This window comes from Diplotaxodon limnothrissa, linkage group LG19, assembly GCF_057381915.1.
Source record: "Diplotaxodon limnothrissa isolate DT_005_m linkage group LG19, D_limnothrissa_male_GT1.1, whole genome shotgun sequence".
Taxonomy (NCBI): domain Eukaryota; kingdom Metazoa; phylum Chordata; class Actinopteri; order Cichliformes; family Cichlidae; genus Diplotaxodon; species Diplotaxodon limnothrissa.
This window is the reverse complement of record NC_140614.1, coordinates 29,332,509-29,349,247: the sequence shown is the minus strand read 5'-3', so window position 1 is coordinate 29,349,247 and position 16,739 is coordinate 29,332,509.

The window sequence follows — 16,739 nt, the reverse complement described above, 5'->3', positions numbered from 1 at the left end:
TGAACCAACAGTCGACAATACGATTGTTAAAATTTTCATAGAAGAGGCAGCCAAACTTTCGAAGAAGCCAAGTTGCATACGTCGGTTTTTCTCATCTATAGGCCGACTGTTTTGTTTCACCAGGAGACAAAACAAGGTTGATGCATTGTAGAAAAAAATTGTGATAACCCCTTGGAACGGTCGCGGCAGATGGCTGTCCCCTCACTGAGCCTGGTTCTGCCGGAAGTTTCTCCCTCTTAAAAGGGAGTTTTTCTTCCCCACTGTCGCCAAGTGCTTGCTCAGAGGGGTTTTTCTGTTGGGGTTTTCTTTTTAATAACTTTTAAAAAAGTTAACATCAATAAAAGTTATTAAATTTTACACTGATTTCTGTTTGTTTTTTTATTGTCTGTAAGTTGAATAAATACATTTGTTATTTCTTGCTCAGTTCAAACTGTGGGTAGAAAATGCTGTGCTGTCATGTGACCTGTACACACACACACACACACACACACACACACACACACACAGAGCAGCTAGACGAGGTAAAAACATTCCTGACTTTGTCTGTGATTTTTGGACAGCTGCAGCAAACAGCAGCGCTGTGTCTGATCAGACCACCTCAGTCGAGTTCAACACAAGTCCAGATCTGGAGTCGAGTATGAAGACCGAGTGCCAGCAAAGTCAGGAGGCTGGAACACACGTTTACAGGCTTTTCATTTCAGATGTGTTACGCCCCAGTCTAGGGGTACAGGAACGTAGCATAAGGGTTAAAAAGGAAGTGACGGTTTGGGAAGAAAAAACAATTTATTAAGTGAACGGTGGTTTATTTGTCTCCACTGAAAACTTAACTCCCTGGTGAACACAGGCCAAAATAACAAACAAAAACAAGCTAAGTCAGGAGAGGAGGTGCTATCTAAAACCCTATGTGTGGGAGAAACATTTCGTCACTCATCCAAGTGACTTCTTGAAGAAATAATTCAACTCAAGGCCGGAGCTAGTTCACAGTAAGATCTTTCCTTCCATCTCTTTCAACATCTTGCAAAGTGTTGCAAACAGAAACACTTGTGTGCAACTCCATATCACAGTAGTGAGCAGAGCAGTGCTAGGCAGCTGATGTATATTTAATTGTAAATGTGTTAATAATTTCATTTTTAAATGCTTTCCTGTGGTTCTTTTCACTTTGGCTTGAAATAAAATGTCTCCCTCTGCTGTAACCACAGCTTACTGCAATTTTTGCATGCATGTATATTTCACACTTTGAAAGAGGCAAAGCATGAAATGGTCACAGTGGGCTGGCTTGTCTATAACACGCTTTACCGTGGTTGATGTGTGAGATAACACTCAAGTCATGGTAAGCTGCACTTACAGCTATTGTAAGTGGAACAATGAGTTATTGAGTATTGATATGTATCTATACATTATTAGAATTTTTTCTAATAGAAAAAGGTTTTCTATACATGGATATTTCTGCTGTTTATTTATGGGCTTAAATCCTTCCAAAATGTGGGCCTTTTTATTCTATGACATAACCAAAAAACTAAATAAACTAACTCCTTCAGCTGATGCAGAGGTAATCCAAAAGACTCTGACTGTGGTGAATTAGTGGATCCTGACAGTCGTCTGCACCACCTACTGGACATGTAGCCGAACAGTTTCTTTAACATCTGCCACTTCATACGGTAATACCCTGTGTTGGTCAAGTTACTTGAAAATAGTAATTATTTACTAATTACTGATTACTTCTCCAAGAAATTAATCCCATTACTTTACTGATTGCTTATTTTTGTAAGTAATTTGTTACTTTCTTACTTAGTTACTTTTAAAAAATATGATACACAACCTGAATACGTTATGAAGCATTAGACCTTTCAGCCCAATTCTATTTTTTCTGCATATTTCATGATATAAAATTGAATCAACTGAAAAAAAAAATTCAAAACTAGTTTCATTAGTTTTAACCTTTTAATTTTATGCACGTTGCAACAAGCAAAAAATAAAATTATATGCAGCATTCGCTGACTGGAAGAAATTTGTTGATTCTGTAGATTCTGTAGATTGCTTAGATTGCTTAGCTAGTATTCAGTAAATCAAACTTGTATCAATCAGGAACATGACTGGAGCACCTGGGTATCAAAGCTCAAAGCAAGAGTGAATAGCAGAATGTGCTGTTTGGTATTGTATTAGAAAATCTGGCAAGTTTTTAATGGGCGTAACCCACATACTCAACTCTACTGGATCGCGGATCACGGGGGCAGCAGCCCAAGCAAAGAAGCCCAGACCTCCCTCTCCCCACCCACCTCCTTCAGCTTGTTTGGGGGAAACACCAAGGCACGGGGGCCTCCTCTCAGTGGGACATGCCCGGATCACCTCACCCCAGGAGGTGTTCTTCTCAGATGCCCAAACCACCTCAAGTGGCTTCTTTCCATGTGGAAAGAAGCCACTTGGCCTCCCCTCTAAGGGAGAGGCCATCCACGCTTCTGAGGAAGCTCATATTAGCCATTTGTATCTGCAGTCTTGTTCTTTCAGTCACTACCCACAGCTCGTGACCACAGGTGAGGGTAGGGACGTAGATTGACCAGTAAATTGAGAGCACCAATCTGTCTGTCGATCTCCTGCTCCCTTCTCCCATCACTCGTGAACAAGACCCTGAGATACTTAAACTCTTCCACTTGGAGGAGGAACTCATCCCTGACCTGGAGTGGGCACTCCACCCTTCTCCTCTGATCTCTTAGCGTAAACTAAGATTTACAAACGTGTACAGGTATTTGTGTGTAACAAAAGCAGTCTGACCACACTCTGTGTTACAATTTGATAATTTTCTTTTTCAAAAAGCTTAGAGTGTCTAAAAATGTCTAAAAAAAATTGTGGAATTATTTTCACTCACTTACAGAACTTGCATGACCAAGCATGAAACAAGTAAATTTACTAAAGTAAATTTTACACAACAGTGTACTTGAGCATAATCCATAATGGGCTTTTTGTGAAAGTAGTTTGCAAAAAGCAAGCAGTGTCACTTTATGTGCCCTTATTTTTTGTTTTAAATCTTTTAGCGTTTCACTGCAACAAGAACACTATGAATTAAAGGGTTTTTCCACCCTGTCTTGCACTCGGTGTGGGAGAAGTTTCAGACATGACTGCATGATCACAAGACTTTTCTGGATGTTTGTCATAATCTCTCACTCGCATATCACACAACTTCATAATGTTATGAAAAAAGTTTAAATTACATATACTTTAGTACATACTGTCACCTGTAAAAGTATGTCTCCTTGAATCTGCAGGTGTACTGAGATCAACAGGTTTTTGAGGCCTACAAACTGTGTGGCAGGGCAGCATCCCCAAACAAGATATGATCATTATGATGGAGATGTTCTGGACCTCAGGGAAATTATAAAACAAAATGTACTCAGGTGAGGATCAGTACTATGTAATCAGTATCACATCCTATATATCATTCTGTTAATTTAAAAAAAATGACTACATTTGGTATGTGATGTAAACATGGCATTGTTATAGACAAGGCTCACCAGTAGTGCTGGTGAACGGAGCTTTAGCTCTGGAAGATGTTGCTCCCACTGGCTTTGCTTTTTGGCAACAAGGTTCATCGCTAAGGTCTAATCATGCTGGGACAGTGCACAGGATGACAGTGTGCAAAAAAACATGCACTCATCCAAAGTGATGGACATGTATGAATCAGTAGTAGTTGTTGCTACATGTTGTTGACATGTATTTATAGACAATGGAGAAATATCCTTAGAGATGTTTGGCCTATGTGAAAACCAGCTGATAAAAATGAAGCCTTTCTTTTAACATTGCGCAGTGAGGACCACTGGTGTGCATCACACAGCAGCTGAATAGATAAAAATGTGAGACCATGTATCAGTGCACAAAGATTTTTTATTATTTTGACATTTGTGTAGGAAATGCAAGCAAAAACTTTAAAAGAAACTTGAGTAGAGTTTTGTAAGCATAAAAACATTAAGAATATACACATCATCTGATATACAGCAGGCCTGTTTTGTTCACTAACATTCACATCCATCCTGTACACTAAAAGCTAGTGTTTTTATTTTGACCATACATGTTTTCTTAACATGAGACACAGCAGGTAACAATAAACAGGTGCATAGCTCACCTTGGCACACAGACAGAAAATTAAAAAATATATATTCAAATATTAAATACAGAATGTTGGAGTTGTCTGCTGCTGGGAATTGTATATAGATGAGAGTCGTCGGGCGTCCTGCACCACCCATCCGATCTGGAGCATAGCGAATGACGTCACAAAGGTACTCTGTGGCAGGTCACCAAGCTGACACACTGCTAACAACTTTACAGCACCTTTGCTAATATAGCTTTATAACAGAAAGAACATTATGACATGAAAATGGTATGTTTGTGCAGATTTCGCGTTTTCTAAGAAATACATACTCTTTTCCTTCTGTCCAAGATAGCTTTAAATGTTATTTATACTTGGGAACCAAATTATGATATTTTAGACATTTCTATTGAGAAATTTTCCCCACATTTTAAATATACTATAATATACATTTTAATAGACTATAAATATCAAGCAATCTTGACTGTTTTTCCAAATTCAGCATTCAAACAATGACTAAATAAATACATTCTTACCTGAGATCGACGTGCAGTGCAGGGACGAGGACGACTACTCGGGTGGGTGCTACGGAATAGTCCAAGTGACAGCAGCTTTAGTTTCCGGCCAACTATAAATAAATGATTTTTCAACGTGATTGTTGTCACCTGGTCGACTGTAATAGATCAACAATCAACGATAAACGAGACAACTATCGTTGTTCCAAATGAAACCAGACAATATTTTAACTGCTACCATTACTAAAGTTATTATTATGGGAGGCTGTGATGAAGCTTGGGGGGGGGGGGAGAGAGAGAGAGAGAGAGACAAACAAACCACACTCTCCGAGCGCATTCTTTTTTTGCTCGAAGTGGGCGGGGCTTAGATCAAAGGCTTCAAAGACGTCACACTTGAAGTGGGCGGGGCTTCAAAGACGTCATACAGACAAAAACCTATAAATAGCCCTCTGCAACTCTGTTTTTTCTAACGCTCGCTTTAACAAACAGAGAGAAGACATTAACAGCAAACAAATAGATATTGAAGCAAAATGGACAACAACACAGCTAGGAGCAATCCAGACAATGTCAGGAGTCATTCCACTCCTGCAAATGATGTTAGGCCACTGCTAGAGGAATTGCTAAATAATGTTACACATGAGCAGTGGCAACAGTTGCGGTCTGATTACGCCGAAAATGCCACCATAGGAAGGCTATGTAATTTTGTAGATAATGTCATTGCCCTATGCTCACTGTCAGCAGGTGCAGAACTGAGGTTTTGCCAGGACACTGCTGTCACTAGCACAACAACAGTGGCCTTAAAGCAGACACAGACAGCTCCTGAACTTGCACAGACCTCTAACACAGTTGACCGCAACACGGAAATGCCAGCTCATATTTCACAGGAAACAACAGCCAACTTGCACAGCACAGCAGAAAATTCCGCTGATGTCACATTTATCACTAATATCCAAAATACCACGGAAACAACTGAAAACTCAGAGGATTATGCATCGCTGGCAGATCAAATTAAGGCTGTGATTCTACAGAAAGCAATGGATTTGTTAAACATCCCAGAAAATAGCACAACAACAGTGGCCTTAGAGGAGACAGAAACAGCTCCTGAACTTGCACAGACCTCTAACACAGGTGACCGCATCATGGGAAATCTAATCTGTGTGCCAGTTGTTATTTTACAGAAAGCAACAGTCAACGTGAACAGCACAGCAGAAAATTCCGCTGGTGCCACACTTATCACTAATATCCAAAATACCATGGAAACACCTGAAAACTCAGAGGATAATGCATCGCTGGCAGATCACATTAAGGCTGTGATTCTACAGAAAACAAGGGATTTGATCAACATCACAGAAAACATCACAACAACAGTGGCCTCAAAGGAGACACAGACAGCTCCTGAACAACAGAAAACAACAGTCAACGTGAACAACACAGCAGAAAATGTTGCCACAAATATCATTGATACATCTGACGAGCCCAGAACTCCAATAGACAAGAAAAACCGTGACACCACGCAGGCTGTAGATAAAGCAGGAACCTCTTTGGAAAATGATGTAACCCCAAAGAAATCCTCTGCTCAACATGAAGCCAGCATGCAAAATCAATTCAAAAAACACCCTTTGGTAGCAAAGGATGAATTGTCTCAAAACAAAGAAAAATACCGATTTTTTGTGGAAACATGTATGGAAGAACTAGTTAAGCGGGTTATAAAAAAATCAGGTAAAGTCATAAGTCCAGAAAGAGTTTTAACCATCTACAAGAGGCTTAGCGAAAAAATCTGGGCTAAAATCAGGGATGAAATTGATCAAATCCCCTTAAGGAAGTTCAAAAACTTTGAGAAGGTGATTTTCAAAGCCCTGTGTAAACAGTGGCAAGAGGCAGAAGTAGTTCTGCAAAACATGGAATTAAATGAACCAACAGTCGACAATACGATTGTTAAAATTTTCATAGAAGAGGCAGCCAAACTTTCGAAGAAGCCAAGTTGCATACGTCGGTTTTTCTCATCTATAGGCCGACTGTTTTGTTTCACCAGGAGACAAAACAAGGTTGATGCATTGTAGAAAAAAATTGTGATAACCCCTTGGAACGGTCGCGGCAGATGGCTGTCCCCTCACTGAGCCTGGTTCTGCCGGAAGTTTCTCCCTCTTAAAAGGGAGTTTTTCTTCCCCACTGTCGCCAAGTGCTTGCTCAGAGGGGTTTTTCTGTTGGGGTTTTCTTTTTAATAACTTTTTAAAAAGTTAACATCAATAAAAGTTATTAAATTTTACACTGATTTCTGTTTGTTTTTTTATTGTCTGTAAGTTGAATAAATACATTTGTTATTTCTTGCTCAGTTCAAACTGTGGGTAGAAAATGCTGTGCTGTCATGTGACCTGTACACACACACACACACACACACACACACACACACACACACACACACACACACACACACACACACAGAGCAGCTAGACGAGGTAAAAACATTCCTGACTTTGTCTGTGATTTTTGGACAGCTGCAGCAAACAGCAGCGCTGTGTCTGATCAGACCACCTCAGTCGAGTTCAACACAAGTCCAGATCTGGAGTCGAGTATGAAGACCGAGTGCCAGCAAAGTCAGGAGGCTGGAACACACGTTTACAGGCTTTTCATTTCAGATGTGTTACGCCCCAGTCTAGGGGTACAGGAACGTAGCATAAGGGTTAAAAAGGAAGTGACGGTTTGGGAAGAAAAAACAATTTATTAAGTGAACGGTGGTTTATTTGTCTCCACTGAAAACTTAACTCCCTGGTGAACACAGGCCAAAATAACAAACAAAAACAAGCTAAGTCAGGAGAGGAGGTGCTATCTAAAACCCTATGTGTGGGAGAAACATTTCGTCACTCATCCAAGTGACTTCTTGAAGAAATAATTCAACTCAAGGCCGGAGCTAGTTTACAGTAAGATCTTTCCTTCCATCTCTTTCAACATCTTGCAAAGTGTTGCAAACAGAAACACTTGTGTGCAACTCCATATCACAGTAGTGAGCAGAGCAGTGCTAGGCAGCTGATGTATATTTAATTGTAAATGTGTTAATAATTTCATTTTTAAATGCTTTCCTGTGGTTCTTTTCACTTTGGCTTGAAATAAAATGTCTCCCTCTGCTGTAACCACAGCTTACTGCAATTTTTGCATGCATGTATATTTCACACTTTGAAAGAGGCAAAGCATGAAATGGTCACAGTGGGCTGGCTTGTCTATAACACGCTTTACCGTGGTTGATGTGTGAGATAACACTCAAGTCATGGTAAGCTGCACTTACAGCTATTGTAAGTGGAACAATGAGTTATTGAGTATTGATATGTATCTATACATTATTAGAATTTTTTCTAATAGAAAAAGGTTTTCTATACATGGATATTTCTGCTGTTTATTTATGGGCTTAAATCCTTCCAAAATGTGGGCCTTTTTATTCTATGACATAACCAAAAAACTAAATAAACTAACTCCTTCAGCTGATGCAGAGGTAATCCAAAAGACTCTGACTGTGGTGAATTAGTGGATCCTGACAGTCGTCTGCACCACCTACTGGACATGTAGCCGAACAGTTTCTTTAACATCTGCCACTTCATACGGTAATACCCTGTGTTGGTCAAGTTACTTGAAAATAGTAATTATTTACTAATTACTGATTACTTCTCCAAGAAATTAATCCCATTACTTTACTGATTGCTTATTTTTGTAAGTAATTTGTTACTTTCTTACTTAGTTACTTTTAAAAAATATGATACACAACCTGAATACGTTATGAAGCATTAGACCTTTCAGCCCAATTCTATTTTTTCTGCATATTTCATGATATAAAATTGAATCAACTGAAAAAAAAAAATTCAAAACTAGTTTCATTAGTTTTAACCTTTTAATTTTATGCACGTTGCAACAAGCAAAAAATAAAATTATATGCAGCATTCGCTGACTGGAAGAAATTTGTTGATTCTGTAGATTCTGTAGATTGCTTAGATTGCTTAGCTAGTATTCAGTAAATCAAACTTGTATCAATCAGGAACATGACTGGAGCACCTGGGTATCAAAGCTCAAAGCAAGAGTGAATAGCAGAATGTGCTGTTTGGTATTGTATTAGAAAATCTGGCAAGTTTTTAATGGGCGTAACCCACATACTCAACTCTACTGGATCGCGGATCACGGGGGCAGCAGCCCAAGCAAAGAAGCCCAGACCTCCCTCTCCCCACCCACCTCCTTCAGCTTGTTTGGGGGAACACCAAGGCACGGGGGCCTCCTCTCAGTGGGACATGCCCGGATCACCTCACCCCAGGAGGTGTTCTTCTCAGATGCCCGAACCACCTCAAGTGGCCTCCCCTCTAAGGGAGAGGCCATCCACGCTTCTGAGGAAGCTCATATTAGCCATTTGTATCTGCAGTCTTGTTCTTTCAGTCACTACCCACAGCTCGTGACCACAGGTGAGGGTAGGGACGTAGATTGACCAGTAAATTGAGAGCACCAATCTGTCTGTCGATCTCCTGCTCCCTTCTCCCATCACTCGTGAACAAGACCCTGAGATACTTAAACTCTTCCACTTGGAGGAGGAACTCATCCCTGACCTGGAGTGGGCACTCCACCCTTCTCCTCTGATCTCTTAGCGTAAACTAAGATTTACAAACGTGTACAGGTATTTGTGTGTAACAAAAGCAGTCTGACCACACTCTGTGTTACAATTTGATAATTTTCTTTTTCAAAAAGCTTAGAGTGTCTAAAAATGTCTAAAAAAAATTGTGGAATTATTTTCACTCACTTACAGAACTTGCATGACCAAGCATGAAACAAGTAAATTTACTAAAGTAAATTTTACACAACAGTGTACTTGAGCATAATCCATAATGGGCTTTTTGTGAAAGTAGTTTGCAAAAAGCAAGCAGTGTCACTTTATGTGCCCTTATTTTTTGTTTTAAATCTTTTAGCGTTTCACTGCAACAAGAACACTATGAATTAAAGGGTTTTTCCACCCTGTCTTGCACTCGGTGTGGGAGAAGTTTCAGACATGACTGCATGATCACAAGACTTTTCTGGATGTTTGTCATAATCTCTCACTCGCATATCACACAACTTCATAATGTTATGAAAAAAGTTTAAATTACATATACTTTAGTACATACTGTCACCTGTAAAAGTATGTCTCCTTGAATCTGCAGGTGTACTGAGATCAACAGGTTTTTGAGGCCTACAAACTGTGTGGCAGGGCAGCATCCCCAAACAAGATATGATCATTATGATGGAGATGTTCTGGACCTCAGGGAAATTATAAAACAAAATGTACTCAGGTGAGGATCAGTACTATGTAATCAGTATCACATCCTATATATCATTCTGTTAATTTAAAAAAAATGACTACATTTGGTATGTGATGTAAACATGGCATTGTTATAGACAAGGCTCACCAGTAGTGCTGGTGAACGGAGCTTTAGCTCTGGAAGATGTTGCTCCCACTGGCTTTGCTTTTTGGCAACAAGGTTCATCGCTAAGGTCTAATCATGCTGGAACAGTGCACAGGATGACAGTGTGCAAAAAAACATGCACTCATCCAAAGTGATGGACATGTATGAATCAGTAGTAGTTGTTGCTACATGTTGTTGACATGTATTTATAGACAATGGAGAAATATCCTTAGAGATGTTTGGCCTATGTGAAAACCAGCTGATAAAAATGAAGCCTTTCTTTTAACATTGCGCAGTGAGGACCACTGGTGTGCATCACACAGCAGCTGAATAGATAAAAATGTGAGACCATGTATCAGTGCACAAAGATTTTTTATTATTTTGACATTTGTGTAGGAAATGCAAGCAAAAACTTTAAAAGAAACTTGAGTAGAGCTTTGTAAGCATAAAAACATTAAGAATATACACATCATCTGATATACAGCAGGCCTGTTTTGTTCACTAACATTCACATCCATCCTGTACACTAAAAGCTAGTGTTTTTATTTTGACCATACATGTTTTCTTAACATGAGACACAGCAGGTAACAATAAACAGGTGCATAGCTCACCTTGGCACACAGACAGAAAATTAAAAAATATATATTCAAATATTAAATACAGAATGTTGGAGTTGTCTGCTGCTGGGAATTGTATATAGATGAGAGTCGTCGGGCGTCCTGCACCACCCATCCGATCTGGAGCATAGCGAATGACGTCACAAAGGTACTCTGTGGCAGGTCACCAAGCTGACACACTGCTAACAACTTTACAGCACCTTTGCTAATATAGCTTTATAACAGAAAGAACATTATGACATGAAAATGGTATGTTTGTGCAGATTTCGCGTTTTCTAAGAAATACATACTCTTTTCCTTCTGTCCAAGATAGCTTTAAATGTTATTTATACTTGGGAACCAAATTATGATATTTTAGACATTTCTATTGAGAAATTTTCCCCACATTTTAAATATACTATAATATACATTTTAATAGACTATAAATATCAAGCAATCTTGACTGTTTTTCCAAATTCAGCATTCAAACAATGACTAAATAAATACATTCTTACCTGAGATCGACGTGCAGTGCAGGGACGAGGACGACTACTCGGGTGGGTGCTACGGAATAGTCCAAGTGACAGCAGCTTTAGTTTCCGGCCAACTATAAATAAATGATTTTTCAACGTGATTGTTGTCACCTGGTCGACTGTAATAGATCAACAATCAACGATAAACGAAACAACTATCGTTGTTCCAAATGAAACCAGACAATATTTTAACTGCTACCATTACTAAAGTTATTATTATGGGAGGCTGTGATGAAGCTTGGGGGGGGGGGGGGGGGGGGGGGGGGGGGGAGAGAGAGAGAGAGAGAGAGAGAGAGAGAGAGAGAGACAAACAAACCACACTCTCCGAGCGCATTCTTTTTTTGCTCGAAGTGGGCGGGGCTTAGAACAAAGGCTTCAAAGACGTCACACTTGAAGTGGGCGGGGCTTCAAAGACGTCATACAGACAAAAACCTATAAATAGCCCTCTGCAACTCTGTTTTTTCTAACGCTCGCTTTAACAAACAGAGAGAAGACATTAACAGCAAACAAATAGATATTGAAGCAAAATGGACAACAACACAGCTAGGAGCAATCCAGACAATGTCAGGAGTCATTCCACTCCTGCAAATGATGTTAGGCCACTGCTAGAGGAATTGCTAAATAATGTTACACATGAGCAGTGGCAACAGTTGCGGTCTGATTACGCCGAAAATGCCACCATAGGAAGGCTATGTAATTTTGTAGATAATGTCATTGCCCTATGCTCACTGTCAGCAGGTGCAGAACTGAGGTTTTGCCAGGACACTGCTGTCACTAGCACAACAACAGTGGCCTTAAAGCAGACACAGACAGCTCCTGAACTTGCACAGACCTCTAACACAGTTGACCGCAACACGGAAATGCCAGCTCATATTTCACAGGAAACAACAGCCAACTTGCACAGCACAGCAGAAAATTCCGCTGATGTCACATTTATCACTAATATCCAAAATACCACGGAAACAACTGAAAACTCAGAGGATTATGCATCGCTGGCAGATCAAATTAAGGCTGTGATTCTACAGAAAGCAATGGATTTGTTAAACATCCCAGAAAATAGCACAACAACAGTGGCCTTAGAGGAGACAGAAACAGCTCCTGAACTTGCACAGGCCTCTAACACAGGTGACCGCATCATGGGAAATCTAATCTGTGTGCCAGTTGTTATTTTACAGAAAGCAACAGTCAACGTGAACAGCACAGCAGAAAATTCCGCTGGTGCCACACTTATCACTAATATCCAAAATACCATGGAAACACCTGAAAACTCAGAGGATAATGCATCGCTGGCAGATCACATTAAGGCTGTGATTCTACAGAAAACAAGGGATTTGATCAACATCACAGAAAACATCACAACAACAGTGGCCTCAAAGGAGACACAGACAGCTCCTGAACAACAGAAAACAACAGTCAACGTGAACAACACAGCAGAAAATGTTGCCACAAATATCATTGATACATCTGACGAGCCCAGAACTCCAATAGACAAGAAAAACCGTGACACCACGCAGGCTGTAGATAAAGCAGGAACCTCTTTGGAAAATGATGTAACCCCAAAGAAATCCTCGGCTCAACATGAAGCCAGCATGCAAAATCAATTCAAAAAACACCCTTTGGTAGCAAAGGATGAATTGTCTCAAAACAAAGAAAAATACCGATTTTTTGTGGAAACATGTATGGAAGAACTAGTTAAGCGGGTTATAAAAAAATCAGGTAAAGTCATAAGTCCAGAAAGAGTTTTAACCATCTACAAGAGGCTTAGCGAAAAAATCTGGGCTAAAATCAGGGATGAAATTGATCAAATCCCCTTAAGGAAGTTCAAAAACTTTGAGAAGGTGATTTTCAAAGCCCTGTGTAAACAGTGGCAAGAGGCAGAAGTAGTTCTGCAAAACATGGAATTAAATGAACCAACAGTCGACAATACGATTGTTAAAATTTTCATAGAAGAGGCAGCCAAACTTTCGAAGAAGCCAAGTTGCATACGTCGGTTTTTCTCATCTATAGGCCGACTGTTTTGTTTCACCAGGAGACAAAACAAGGTTGATGCATTGTAGAAAAAAATTGTGATAACCCCTTGGAACGGTCGCGGCAGATGGCTGTCCCCTCACTGAGCCTGGTTCTGCCGGAAGTTTCTCCCTCTTAAAAGGGAGTTTTTCTTCCCCACTGTCGCCAAGTGCTTGCTCAGAGGGGTTTTTCTGTTGGGGTTTTCTTTTTAATAACTTTTTAAAAAGTTAACATCAATAAAAGTTATTAAATTTTACACTGATTTCTGTTTGTTTTTTTATTGTCTGTAAGTTGAATAAATACATTTGTTATTTCTTGCTCAGTTCAAACTGTGGGTAGAAAATGCTGTGCTGTCATGTGACCTGTACACACACACACACACACACACACACACACACACACACACAGAGCAGCTAGACGAGGTAAAAACATTCCTGACTTTGTCTGTGATTTTTGGACAGCTGCAGCAAACAGCAGCGCTGTGTCTGATCAGACCACCTCAGTCGAGTTCAACACAAGTCCAGATCTGGAGTCGAGTATGAAGACCGAGTGCCAGCAAAGTCAGGAGGCTGGAACACACGTTTACAGGCTTTTCATTTCAGATGTGTTACGCCCCAGTCTAGGGGTACAGGAACGTAGCATAAGGGTTAAAAAGGAAGTGACGGTTTGGGAAGAAAAAACAATTTATTAAGTGAACGGTGGTTTATTTGTCTCCACTGAAAACTTAACTCCCTGGTGAACACAGGCCAAAATAACAAACAAAAACAAGCTAAGTCAGGAGAGGAGGTGCTATCTAAAACCCTATGTGTGGGAGAAACATTTCGTCACTCATCCAAGTGACTTCTTGAAGAAATAATTCAACTCAAGGCCGGAGCTAGTTCACAGTAAGATCTTTCCTTCCATCTCTTTCAACATCTTGCAAAGTGTTGCAAACAGAAACACTTGTGTGCAACTCCATATCACAGTAGTGAGCAGAGCAGTGCTAGGCAGCTGATGTATATTTAATTGTAAATGTGTTAATAATTTCATTTTTAAATGCTTTCCTGTGGTTCTTTTCACTTTGGCTTGAAATAAAATGTCTCCCTCTGCTGTAACCACAGCTTACTGCAATTTTTGCATGCATGTATATTTCACACTTTGAAAGAGGCAAAGCATGAAATGGTCACAGTGGGCTGGCTTGTCTATAACACGCTTTACCGTGGTTGATGTGTGAGATAACACTCAAGTCATGGTAAGCTGCACTTACAGCTATTGTAAGTGGAACAATGAGTTATTGAGTATTGATATGTATCTATACATTATTAGAATTTTTTCTAATAGAAAAAGGTTTTCTATACATGGATATTTCTGCTGTTTATTTATGGGCTTAAATCCTTCCAAAATGTGGGCCTTTTTATTCTATGACATAACCAAAAAACTAAATAAACTAACTCCTTCAGCTGATGCAGAGGTAATCCAAAAGACTCTGACTGTGGTGAATTAGTGGATCCTGACAGTCGTCTGCACCACCTACTGGACATGTAGCCGAACAGTTTCTTTAACATCTGCCACTTCATACGGTAATACCCTGTGTTGGTCAAGTTACTTGAAAATAGTAATTATTTACTAATTACTGATTACTTCTCCAAGAAATTAATCCCATTACTTTACTGATTGCTTATTTTTGTAAGTAATTTGTTACTTTCTTACTTAGTTACTTTTAAAAAATATGATACACAACCTGAATACGTTATGAAGCATTAGACCTTTCAGCCCAATTCTATTTTTTCTGCATATTTCATGATATAAAATTGAATCAACTGAAAAAAAAAATTCAAAACTAGTTTCATTAGTTTTAACCTTTTAATTTTATGCACGTTGCAACAAGCAAAAAATAAAATTATATGCAGCATTCGCTGACTGGAAGAAATTTGTTGATTCTGTAGATTCTGTAGATTGCTTAGATTGCTTAGCTAGTATTCAGTAAATCAAACTTGTATCAATCAGGAACATGACTGGAGCACCTGGGTATCAAAGCTCAAAGCAAGAGTGAATAGCAGAATGTGCTGTTTGGTATTGTATTAGAAAATCTGGCAAGTTTTTAATGGGCGTAACCCACATACTCAACTCTACTGGATCGCGGATCACGGGGGCAGCAGCCCAAGCAAAGAAGCCCAGACCTCCCTCTCCCCACCCACCTCCTTCAGCTTGTTTGGGGGAACACCAAGGCACGGGGGCCTCCTCTCAGTGGGACATGCCCGGATCACCTCACCCCAGGAGGTGTTCTTCTCAGATGCCCAAACCACCTCAAGTGGCTTCTTTCCATGTGGAAAGAAGCCACTTGGCCTCCCCTCTAAGGGAGAGGCCATCCACGCTTCTGAGGAAGCTCATATTAGCCATTTGTATCTGCAGTCTTGTTCTTTCAGTCACTACCCACAGCTCGTGACCACAGGTGAGGGTAGGGACGTAGATTGACCAGTAAATTGAGAGCACCAATCTGTCTGTCGATCTCCTGCTCCCTTCTCCCATCACTCGTGAACAAGACCCTGAGATACTTAAACTCTTCCACTTGGAGGAGGAACTCATCCCTGACCTGGAGTGGGCACTCCACCCTTCTCCTCTGATCTCTTAGCGTAAACTAAGATTTACAAACGTGTACAGGTATTTGTGTGTAACAAAAGCAGTCTGACCACACTCTGTGTTACAATTTGATAATTTTCTTTTTCAAAAAGCTTAGAGTGTCTAAAAATGTCTAAAAAAAATTGTGGAATTATTTTCACTCACTTACAGAACTTGCATGACCAAGCATGAAACAAGTAAATTTACTAAAGTAAATTTTACACAACAGTGTACTTGAGCATAATCCATAATGGGCTTTTTGTGAAAGTAGTTTGCAAAAAGCAAGCAGTGTCACTTTATGTGCCCTTATTTTTTGTTTTAAATCTTTTAGCGTTTCACTGCAACAAGAACACTATGAATTAAAGGGTTTTTCCACCCTGTCTTGCACTCGGTGTGGGAGAAGTTTCAGACATGACTGCATGATCACAAGACTTTTCTGGATGTTTGTCATAATCTCTCACTCGCATATCACACAACTTCATAATGTTATGAAAAAAGTTTAAATTACATATACTTTAGTACATACTGTCACCTGTAAAAGTATGTCTCCTTGAATCTGCAGGTGTACTGAGATCAACAGGTTTTTGAGGCCTACAAACTGTGTGGCAGGGCAGCATCCCCAAACAAGATATGATCATTATGATGGAGATGTTCTGGACCTCAGGGAAATTATAAAACAAAATGTACTCAGGTGAGGATCAGTACTATGTAATCAGTATCACATCCTATATATCATTCTGTTAATTTAAAAAAAATGACTACATTTGGTATGTGATGTAAACATGGCATTGTTATAGACAAGGCTCACCAGTAGTGCTGGTGAACGGAGCTTTAGCTCTGGAAGATGTTGCTCCCACTGGCTTTGCTTTTTGGCAACAAGGTTCATCGCTAAGGTCTAATCATGCTGGAACAGTGCACAGGATGACAGTGTGCAAAAAAACATGCACTCATCCAAAGTGATGGACATGTATGAATCAGTAGTAGTTGTTGCTACATGTTGTTGA